This window comes from Cyanistes caeruleus, chromosome 1, assembly GCF_971803275.1.
Source record: "Cyanistes caeruleus chromosome 1, bCyaCae1.hap1.1, whole genome shotgun sequence".
Taxonomy (NCBI): Eukaryota; Metazoa; Chordata; class Aves; order Passeriformes; family Paridae; genus Cyanistes; species Cyanistes caeruleus.
The window spans coordinates 35430952-35442606 of record NC_141701.1 but is presented as its reverse complement, the minus strand read 5'-3'; the positions used below and the strand labels follow the sequence as shown (position 1 = coordinate 35442606).

The 11655-nt window shown below is 38.5% G+C and overlaps 1 long non-coding RNA gene across 1 annotated transcript; it reads right to left on the bottom strand.

The window, feature by feature from the left end:
- Positions 1–9365: 9365 nt before the first annotated feature.
- LOC147655423 (uncharacterized) lies at positions 9366–11422 on the bottom strand. Its single transcript, XR_015279078.1, has 2 exons — positions 10988–11422; positions 9366–10774 (listed from the first exon to the last, which is right to left on the bottom strand). It is a non-coding gene; the product is annotated as an uncharacterized LOC147655423 (long non-coding RNA).
- Positions 11423–11655: the final 233 nt, after the last annotated feature.

Genomic DNA, 11655 nt, shown 5'->3' with positions numbered 1-11655 from the left:
CTTAAATGCTTTCTAGGAATTTTTTTTTTTTCTGTTGCCAAAAAGATCTTTTCTTTATTCCCAGCAAAACTCATGATATCTGTTTTTCAAATGCTTATGCTTATTGACTAAACCTGCACTTTTGTCAAATGCTAAGGAATTTAGTACAACAGAAAGTCATTGAAATGTTACTTTGAAATATTTAAACCTTCAGAGGGCAGGTTCAGTTTTTAAAGGTTTATTTTTGACATTTGTGAAGATATACATACATAAATTATTGGTAGCACTGAATTCCAGCACTGGAAATGCAGCAAAGGACCTTGGTGGCACCACCATGAACAGCTGCTTGTGACGAGCCTGCCTTCCCAAACACCCAGAGGAAGGTAGGGAGCACTGAAGTGTTGGCTGAAAACTCAAAAACATTGCAAAGAATAAACTTCACCATAAAGCAAAATGTGAGGAACACACTTCTGTTCTTAACACCCCTTGGGGCAACACTGCAGGAAAGACCTGGCTATATATTTTATATCTCTGCTATGTGCTCATACAAACACGCTCTTCTGAAAAACAAACAAAAAATTACCTTATTACTATTTCAATGTCTCTGAAATAGCACTGGCACCCCATAAAATAAGTATTTCCTATGTACAGCATGGCATAATCATCTCTCTGCATGGCCAGAGGTATTTGCCATCTCCTGAAGTGTCACTTTTTAGCCCTGGCAGGGCTACAACTGGCAAAACAACAGGAGGATTCCTGTATGATCAGCTGGACGGTTCAAAGGTGCTGGGGCAAGATGAGTGAGCAGCTTCTGAGAGAAAATGCAGTTTAGCATGTGAGTGAGAAGGGCAGGAGAGCTTTATGGTGGTGGTAGGGTCATTTCAGAGAGGTACATTATTGATCACCTTGGAGCAAAGGAGATGCCTGTCAAGAACTGTCGCTATATCTGGGGCTGCTCACACGCCGTAATAAAGACAGATTCCTCCACAGAGATTTTACAAGCCAGGTATATGACCAGACAACATACAGATGTAATGCACAAACACAGAGGAAGAGAGGAAAGGACATAACAGTAGAACAAGCATGCATGTTTCATAATAGGCAGTAATTTCATGGCTTAATTTAATCAATGGTCTAACTTAGTGCAGTACCTTGCTCTTCTCCTGTACTCACAGGTTTTAAGGCCTCATTAACACAGGATGTTTATGGAATATTTTATGGGGTCTTATTCCATTTTGAGTTGTGGCCCCAACAGAAAGTATTTACCAACCATCATTTAAAGAGGTGTTCTGCAGTAATTTACGTTTTCTGCAGTAAGAACAGTATATGAGTGCTGAATTTTTGGCTCTGGTATGTGACAAGTGCAAGCCTAGGCTTTTAAGAACGTCCTCAGCATAGTATTTTCTGACTTCCACTTACCCCTGTCTTACATCTGGAAAGGGCTTTGGGAACTGCTGGCTAAAGATGTCTCAGCACCATTAAGTGCTGCTGTAATGAAACCTTTTCCACAGAGGAGAGGAAAGTGCTATGTCAGTTTAAAAGGTGAAGTTAAGCTCTAATCCTGAGCATGCAGTTTTTGCTGGGGAAGAATGTTCACCATGTGTCATTGTTTTCTGTAGGAAATCAGGCTGTGTGTGACTTAGCAAGAAGTCATTAGCATGAATATATGTACAAGGTGTACAAGGCAATAGCCATCTCTCTTCCTATTCTTACCTTCCATGCAATGACCTCCCATCTCAGGCTTAGCTGCACAGACCTGCCAAGAGACTGACTATGGATATATATGAACACACACCTTTGATTTCATTTCAGTAGATTACCTAACACATAAGGACTTTTCTAGGAACAATCTTGATAGGCCCACAAGGCCCTTAAATAACAGAGGAGGAGCAGTCATCCTCCTGTGTTGCTGAACATCACCAACTTGTGTTGAGACCAAAATATTCATTTGTGCTATATTGTGCTATTGATATAATTGAAATTCATCATGAAGATTCAAGATCTAAAGAAATTGGAGAAAACACAAATTTGGTGCCAGCTGAATAGAGAAACAGAGTTAAAGGAGAAACTAATTTGGCCTGATTATTTTAATGTAAATTTACTGCTCTTGAAAGACACTGCATTTATGATAGTACTTTATTTCTCATAAGATGTACAATATGAGTGACACAGAGGCTCCAGGAAAAGTGTTTGCATCCCCTTCATCATGTCCACCAGGATCTTTGGGCTTCCAGGTCTCACCAGCAAAGTCATCATCATTTTATCAGCATTTTTCACACAGAGGGGAGTTAGGCTCACAGAAAAGAAATTAGATCAACTTTTTTTTAAGGGCTGCTGAAACACAGCTAGATGATAAAGCCTTTCCCTTGTAAAAGATCACAAAATCTCAGAGCTAAATTAAATCATGAGCACTGCAGAGGCACATTTCTCCACAGGTTACCACTTTCAGCTGTATTCGTGGCTCTACTCACTTCATCTTGCCATTAGTGAGAGCAGAAATGTAGCTGCAAGTTTCTGAAGAATATCCCAAACTTCAAGAAACTTGGTTGGAACCAAGTCTCCCCTTCAGCTAGAATATACTGGCTGCTCTTTTAACAACATTAACAATTTGATTTTAATTAATATCACTTTATAGCAGAAATTTAATTTCCTATTACATCCCATTGGTCTTCAGTGCAATTTTTGGAAGAAACCTATTGAATTATTTTTGATTTATTTTTTAGGAGATCTCTTTAAGGATATGTGCATGAGCAATTGCCACACACTTTGTCACAGACAAGTCTATAGAGTTGACACTGCTTGTGTTTGGTGTCTATACCCATGGTACAGTGCAACAGAAAAATGTGCATGTGTTTGGCTTAGTGCTAATTCATCCAAGATCAGGCAGACAAATCAAAAGCTAGAAGCAGGAAGTCAAACACCCTGCCCTGACATTTGGGTATGAAGCTCAGCAAACATTTTTGCATTCAGAACAGAGGGAAAGGAACTCCCATGAGCCAGATAAATCTTCCAGCCAGCCATTTTTCTACCATGGAGAACAATTCTTCTTCACTCAAGACCCAAAATTTCTGTTTCCATGGGAATTTTTGGTTTCTGTAAACCATTTTGTTCAGTATTCAGGTCCAGCAGTTGTGAAATTCCTCCAGACAAGTGCTGAACAGTACAACCCATTTTTTCTTTGTGTTTTCAAATTTTCAGAAAGAACAAGAGCACTAAGGAGCCACAGAAGTGTTAGTCTTACACTAACTTTCATGATGTTTAGTTATATTTATCCAGAGGATAAAGTCCATTATGTAAATTTTAAACTTTCCTACAGATTGAAAACATGAGATAGGATATAATGCCTTATGATCATCAGGAAAATTAAGTACTCAATGTGAGATTATTACAACTTTGGCAGAGAATTCCAGACCTCAGAATTTCTAGAGAATCCTGTATATCCTTGGTTTGTGATCTCATTCCAGCTACACAGAGAACATTTGCAAGTACCTAAACTGGTATTTCAGCCCCATACAGCATCTGTGATATCCATCACTGGTGAGCTGTAATAATTAGACCACTGAGTACCCATGTCTAGTACTCATAGTACTCACTGGATAGTGAAATAGGTTTAAGAGCACAGTTTATCTCTGGGATTTTAACTAATTTTAAATCAAACTTTGAATTCCATGCCCACCTTTTCAAACAGAAGGGTGTTACCTACTTTGATTATGTAGGAGATGAGGTAGATATAGCAGAATAATACAATTAAATGTTTGGCTTCCTTACTTCCACCCATTTCCTCCTCGCTTTAGTGTTAATCATTCACCACCGTAGACTTTAGCCCAAAATAATGTCTTTTCAATTAAAAAAAAAAAAAAACAAAACAAAACCAAGAAAAAAAGCATCATCAATAGCATCATCATTAACAATCTGCAATTACTGTCTAGTTACAGCACTTGTTCTGGCTTTGGGGCGGCGTGCATCCCCACGCTGATGACGGCGATGATTGCAGTAGCAAAGGTCAGGCTTGCAGCCTCTCCAAAGCCAGTCATCCAGACGATTACCATCATTGACAGTTTTTGCCAGAAGCACACTTATTGAAAGCAATGTGAATGCCACAAGGACTGTGTATAAAAATAGAGGAAAATTGTCTGCAGTCTTCCCTCATCTCCTGGTTGCCAATTGTAATTAGATCTTCAGGCTGCTTTGTAATCAGCCATCAATTCTGCGGTATAAAGACCTCCGCAGCAGAGTATGCACTCTATGTCTTTATCATCAGAGTCCTCCAGTCATTCAAATGGCTTACAGTATAAATATCTTTTTCATATAACTTAGGAAATCCAGGGAAAAAAAGGAAACTGAGTATATCAGAGCTGCTTCTAGCAGAAACTAGAAAAGAATATCAATTGCAATTACTGTGCAGTATTTCCTAATGCAACCTTATGCTTTGCAGAGGTACCAAAATAAGGTCAGAAAGAATCTTCATTTATACGTACAACGTTCCACTCTCTTTTGCCTTTTTCAATACATGGGATTGTGTCCCCTCATGCAACATATTTAATCTTTTGTTTATCACTAACATAATATTCTTAATTTCAGTATTCTGGGGGATCTAATTTGATCATACTGATACAAGTGACCTCTAAGATTGTATTCACCTACATGTTAACTGATGTTTCTGTATCATTTTCTCTCAGGCAAAAAAGGCTTTTCTTATCTATAGGCTGTTGTTTAAATAAACTGAATTACAATTGTAATTGTAATTGTGATTTATAAATAAATATGCTCATAATCAATTTCCACTGTGTTTAGATGTTAGATGCACAAATAGAAGAACATTCATCTTATTGACCCATAATCTATGCTCTTCATATTTATTGCTCTTAAAGGAATCCATTTGGACAAATACTCTGATTCACACCTTTGCACCAATGTCCTGGTTTTCATCATAAAGAGCATCAAATATATACTTTTTTAAGTCCCTCTCAGATAATTGTCTTTTAAAATGTATTTAATATGGCAGAAATCTCTCTCAGCAATACATCTTCTACTAAGCAATACCAGAAATTACAGTAAGACATAATTCTTCTGTCTCTGAAAACACTGCTCCATGCTTCTCTTTAGATGAATTCCATGTGAGTGGTGCAAGAATAACTACTGTTGCATTTCTTAAAGCCATAGACTACCAGCACAACCCCTCAAGGTGAGTTCAACCACTCTTTAGCTGCAGAGGATTTTCACCAGCAGAAAACTTCAGGGCACAGAGAAAATTGTCTGTATTTGCTGGGCCTGGTTGTTGAAGCTGGCAAGTCCCATCTCCATCTTATCAGATGCTCATCCCATGAGTAAAAGAGAGATTCTATAGTAAGGACAGTTCTGGTCAACATAGACATAGGTGCTCACTGCAGTTTTGAAAGATGTTTCTTTGAATGATAATGACCCTGCAATGTAGAGTCAATATAATAATTATTTCTGCTACAGAAGTTCCTGCAACCTTTATCCTTACTTCTAAAACCATTGTCAAGAAAGAACTAGTGCTATATTCCCTTGATTTTACCTTGTCTCTCCAGATGAAGAAGATACTTCTATAGAAGAGATAGGGGCAAAACTTAAGAGTAAGACATTTAAAAAATGTTTCATGAAGATTGGAAAATGTCACACTGAGCTTCTCAGGTGAAAATTCAGTTTTTATGCATTCCAACCTTCTTTCACTATTCCCATCTGACTCTCCAGATTCATTAACTGAGCAGCCACATTTTCTAGCAGGTTTCCTACAGTGATTGAAGTCTGCAACACATCTATTTCTGCATATAGCAATTCCAACACTTCTCAAAATGATCCCTTAAAGTCCAGACTTGTGGCAGATTGTCTTTCCAGCAGGACAGCACAAGATGGGCTCTGGTATGTGTCTTGAGATGTAGTGGTAATGCACGTTAAAACAAATTAACTATTTATACAGAGCATTTCATCTTAAGAATTGTAGAGCTATCTACCTCACAAACCATGCATAAAAGTAGCAGCCTCCAGAACGAGACAAGGGAGTTTTGCAGATCAGGATCTTAGGTACTAACAAGACACCATGCTAAGGAAATCTGATGAACTTGGGTGGTTCTGAAAATAATGGTGATGTTATTTGAATCACTAAACATTGTGTTAAAAATGCTTCCAGGATCAGGGATTAATGGTTCCATTTTGGCAATGAAAAGCAACTTTATACCTTATACCTTTATACCCTAGCAGAATGACCTTTAGGCATGACTGGATAGAATTAATTAGAAACAGAAAAGTTCTCAAAGTTCTCCTAAGTATTTATGAAAAACAGCTGCCTACTAATTTGATAGAATTACATCAAGTGAAAATATTTTAATAGTTTTGTTATATTGTGATACCTACAACCCACACTTAGTGGTTAATGGACATAACTTTGGGGTTTTTTTAATCTACCTTCTCTCACATTTATCAGCTAACAGTAGGATGCAATCAGACCTGCTTCTTGCAAAACTCCAGCCAGCTGAACCCAAGTGACCTTTAGAGAAATGCAGGTGATGTGAATTTTCTTTTTATCCACATGTGAAATTTCTTTTTAATTCCTGTGTTTCCAATATAAGAAAAATAAAACAAAACTGGCTAAGATACAGACTTAGTGATGAGCAGCCAGGAGTTGTACTCCCAGACAACATATTAAAAATTAAGTCCAGTTCCAACTCTTCCTTGTTTTTTTTGTTAATATTAATCATAAAATCATATAAAAGGCTGAGGAAGACCTTGTAGATCACTGAGTCCTACTGTTAACCTAACACTGCCAACCAAGTCTACCCCTTAACCATGTCCCAGTGTGCCACACCTACGCTTCTTTGAAATAACTTCAGGGATGGTGACTCAATGACTTCTCTGGGCAGCCTGTTCCAATGATTGACACCCTTTCTGTGAAGAAATTTTTCCTAATATCCAGTCTAAAGCTCTCCTCTAAACTTGAGGCCATTTCCTCTTGTTCTATCACTTGTTAGCTGTGACATGAGAACCCCACCTTACTACAATCTCCTTTCAGGCAGTTGTAGAGGGAAATAAGGTCTCCCACCAAGTCTTCTTCAGGCTAAACAATCCCAATCCCCTCAGCTGCTCCTCATGAGATTTGTGCTCCAGACACTTCACCAGCTCTGTTGCCTTTCTCTAGATTCACTCCAGCATCTCAATGTCATTCTTGCAGTGAGGGCCCAGAACCGAACACAGGATTCAGGTGCAGCCTCACCAGTGCTGAGTACAGGGAGAAAATCACTGCCCTGGTCCTGCTAGCCACACTATTCTTCATACAAGCCAGGATGCCACTGGGTTTCTTGGTCACCTGGGCACATTGATGGCTCACATTTACCCAGTTGTCAACCAGCACTCCCAAGTCCTTTCCACCAAGAAGTTTTACAGCCACTCTGCCCCAAGCCCTCATGGGCTGTTGACACCAGAGTGCAGGACCCGGCACTAGGCCTCATTGAAGCTCATACTGCTGGCCTTGGCCAATGAATGGATCCAGCTTGTCCAGATCCTTTTGTAGAGCCTTCCTGTCCTCCAGCAGATCATTACTCTTGACCAGCTTTGTGCTGACTACAAAGTGAGTGTGCCCTCGATCCCCTTATCCAGATTATAGATAAAGATTCTAAACAGGACTGGCCCCATTGCTGAGCCCTGGAAAACACCATCTATCACTGGCCAGCAACTGGCTATAACCCCATTTGCCACCACTCTCTGGCCTGGCCACGCAGCAAGTTTCTTATGCAGAGAACAATGCACTCATCCAAGCCATGGCCAGCCAGTTCCTCCCAGAGAATACTGTGGGAAATTATGTCAAAGGCTTTCCTGAGGAAAGTGGAAAATGTCTACAGCCCCATTCACAAAGTGGGGCACCTTGTAATAGACAGAAATCAGGTTAGTCAATATCATCAATTAAGGCTGTCATTGGTACTGCGGTCCATGAAACACAGTGCCAAATTTACCAACTTTTTTTATGGGAAATGACATTAAAGCAGCCGCTTCTATATCTCTGGTAAGCTCCACATATTGTACAGACAGCTCTGAAGTTGCCTTTAGATCTGTCATATGGTGCAAACAGCTGTCGATGAGCCATGTGAACTGCTTTGACCTCCTGCGTGCCATTTTCCTCTGGCTTCCCTTTGACTTTGAGCATGCGGCCTCTTTTACACAGCTCACAGGACTGCAAGACAAAAGTTTTTTCCCATTTGAAGAGACCAGCGATTTTTCTTGGAGAATACAAATACAAATCAATAGTTTCTCATTTTGACACAAGGGAAATGTGGGTTTTTTTCAGTGAACTCTTTTTTTTATCCCTGAGACTAGTACAAAGCAACAAGAAGACACTCCATTAGAGATGCATGGGAGATTTTAAGACTCTGCTTCACTTGCCCCCAGTTCACATTGTCAAAAGATGTAAAAACAAAGGATTTAATTTCATTGACAAAAGACATGTCAGTAAGTGTACAGCTTCAGAAGAAGTTTAATTACATGGTGAATTCACAGGTGACAAGGTGATAGCATTTGTATATATAAAAACTGTCTGACTTTGTATATTTGAAACCACCAAGCTTTCAGAAGGATATTTCCTTCAACACAAGGAAATTAGGTCTACTGTGTCTCACACTTATTTAAGGTCAAGAACTCCAGTCAGATGTGCACATAGGACCCTGGGCTGACTAAACCAGCAGCAGAATAAATACAGAATGTGTCACTTGAGGTGTACATTCCCCGTCTCCTCCTGGACACCACAACGCTGGGTTTTCAAAATGTATCTTTTTCTTTTCTCTTTTTTTTTTTTAGGTTCATTTTAACTATTTAATATCTGACTGATTTAGCTAGGAAGTAAAATCATCTTTACACAACACCCCTCTGTTCTCAAGTGGTCTGCTAGGCAGAAGTTTCATCAGAAGCTTCTGCCCTTTAAATTCCTCTTGTAGAGAAAGGGGCAGCATGAAGCCGTAGGAATAGAGCAGAGAGCTGTTCTGGGGAGAATTACCAAGCCATGGCCCTGGTACAGCTGGAATTAGGAGCAATGGATTTTCCTGTGGGACTTTTATGTCAGTTCAGGGAAAATACCACATGCCCCAGCTCTGCCCCACCTTCTGCCATGGGGGAATATGCCCCAGGGGGTTTCAATGCCAAAGTGCTCAAGTGACATATCCTATGCTCAGGGCATTACTGAGCAGGATATGACATCAGAAGCAGGTCTGGAACCCAAATCTTGCTCCAGTAACCCGTGTGGCTTGCTGAAATCCTGCAAGTCTTACACAGGACTGAGATATTTAAGACCAAAGACAAAATTTGTTTTCTTTTGTTTAGACTTAACAGAGCTACATTTCATTTCACATTCCTTATTTGTACAGCAAAGAAGCAGATTGATATTTCAAAACCTTTTCCAAATGTTTATTTTAAGCAGTGATACAGGAACTCTGTATTTTTACATATGGTTAGTGGTGCTGTTTGCAAGTTATCAGTCATCAGTTTAACTTTTAATCAAAGGGTTTAAAACATTTGTGTATCTTTGAAAGTTTCACACATATTTAAGTGAAGCTTGATGAGTAGCAAAGTTTTAATTGAGCAGGTGTTCAGGGATGGATGCACTCTTCCTGATAGCCCTCCTTAGGGCTATCCCTGGCTAGGAAGACACTGAGTGGCTGAGAGTACAGGTAGCTGAGATTAGGCGTGCTGACAAAACGCCTTATTTAGTACAAAATCTCTAAAACAAAAAACAAAAACAAAAAAACCACCAGGAAACAAGGACAGGCTTCGATGATTATAAAAGTTACAAAGATAATTTTACAGCTACCATTACATATTGTACATACTGCATAAATCATTTTCTATTCTGTTATAGAAATCTTCATGCATTCAAGTTTCTTGTTTTGGGTTTTGTTTTGTTTTTTTTTTTGCTCCTGCCACTTTCTGATGATTGTCTTTGATTGTATTACTTCATTTGAGTTGACTGTTTATTCCTCTGCTGCTAGAAACCACAGAAAAGGATGTAAATAGTGCAGGGAAATAATCTAACCCTGAGGGTCTAAGGACCAGCATTTCTGATTCCTTTTACTTCTTTCCAGTTTGGGTCACATATATAATATACATGCCATATGGAGCCTTAGAGGTTTTATTCTTATTAGTTAAAACATTGTAGATTTCGAGGTATACACATTACACAGCTAGAGAGACAAGAGCAAGTACTAAACATTCACAGACAGATATGAAGATTCAATTATACAAGCAGTTTTGAAGCCTTGGAACCAATGTATACGTACACACACACAGAGACATACACACATGATCATACAGACACCTAAGTGAAAAGGGACATTAATACTGGATATTGTTTTCTAAGTGACAGTAAAAAATAAGTATATGTCTGTTGCATTCAAAAGACAGAATTCAGTCCCTCAAATGAGTTAAAATGTAAATACACCAAAAAAGTAAACAGGAACAACAGATTTAACACAGGAAGAATGAAAAAAAAACTTCACAAAAATAAAATATATAAAAGTGTGTCCAATTATTTGAAAGTTTCTTGATGTATATAAAATTCTAAACTATTAATAAATATATCTGATAAATAATAATGATAGTCTCCATATTTCTTTGTTTAATTCTCAGTTTTCTTGCGAGATCTTCTTGAAGTTTGGTTGTAATGGATCATTACGTCCATAATGTGCTCAATGTTGGAGTGAATTTTGAACAGTTTTTCGGCTGCATACTGTTTTCTTCCAGATAATTTACTGGATTAAAATTAGCAGTGTGAAAAGCTGTAGAGAAATCTAAATGCCTGCCAAATCAAAGAAATAATCACATTTTTATGAATATTTAATATCATAGTCATGGCAAATAAGGCAAGTAATTAGTACTTACCATAAATTTGCAAAGTATTATTTTATGTAAATGTTACATTCTACTAGTTTGATATGAATTATTCATTGTATTACCAGACAGTGACACAAACCAGCAAACACTAAAATCTATGTGTTATTAGTTTACTTACCTTTAATGATATTGTTTAGAGGGTATTTTTCTGAGATTACTATTTTTTTCCCAAATGGGATGGAAACAACAAGAAAGTCATTTAAAGTCACCTACTGCACATTCCAATATTGGAGAAACTCAAGATGCAAATCAACAGAATGCAAGTTCTTTCATGTGTACAGATGAAGAGCTCTCAGCTATGTCTCCGATTGCAAAGACTGCACAGGTGATTACTATTAATGAAGTATGGTAAAAGCTGTTTATAAAAATAATGGATGTGGGAGAAAAACACACGTCTTTACAGATAACCTCCAGAGCCCCTCACAGACAAGGGCCAGAGTCCTTGGGTCAGGTAACTGAATGATTAAAAGAGAATCTAGACCTGACTATAACACACAATATCCAAATAGCACTGCAGGACAAAAAAACACACTCCCACCCCTCCAGCTTGTCTACAGGTGTGCCTTGTCACCGGTCTTTCAAGGCTTGACTGCTAACTTCCCTTGATTCCTACAAAAATCAGTTCCTTTTCCTGATTTGTGATTAGCACTGGTCACTGAAAACATCAATCCTCATCATGCTTCCAGCATTAGAGTATAATAAATGGTCAAAGCCACTTAAAACTCTTGCTCCATCTTAAATACAATCTTCATCTCCTTCTGGTGGTAGAATAACCTTTCACTTTAT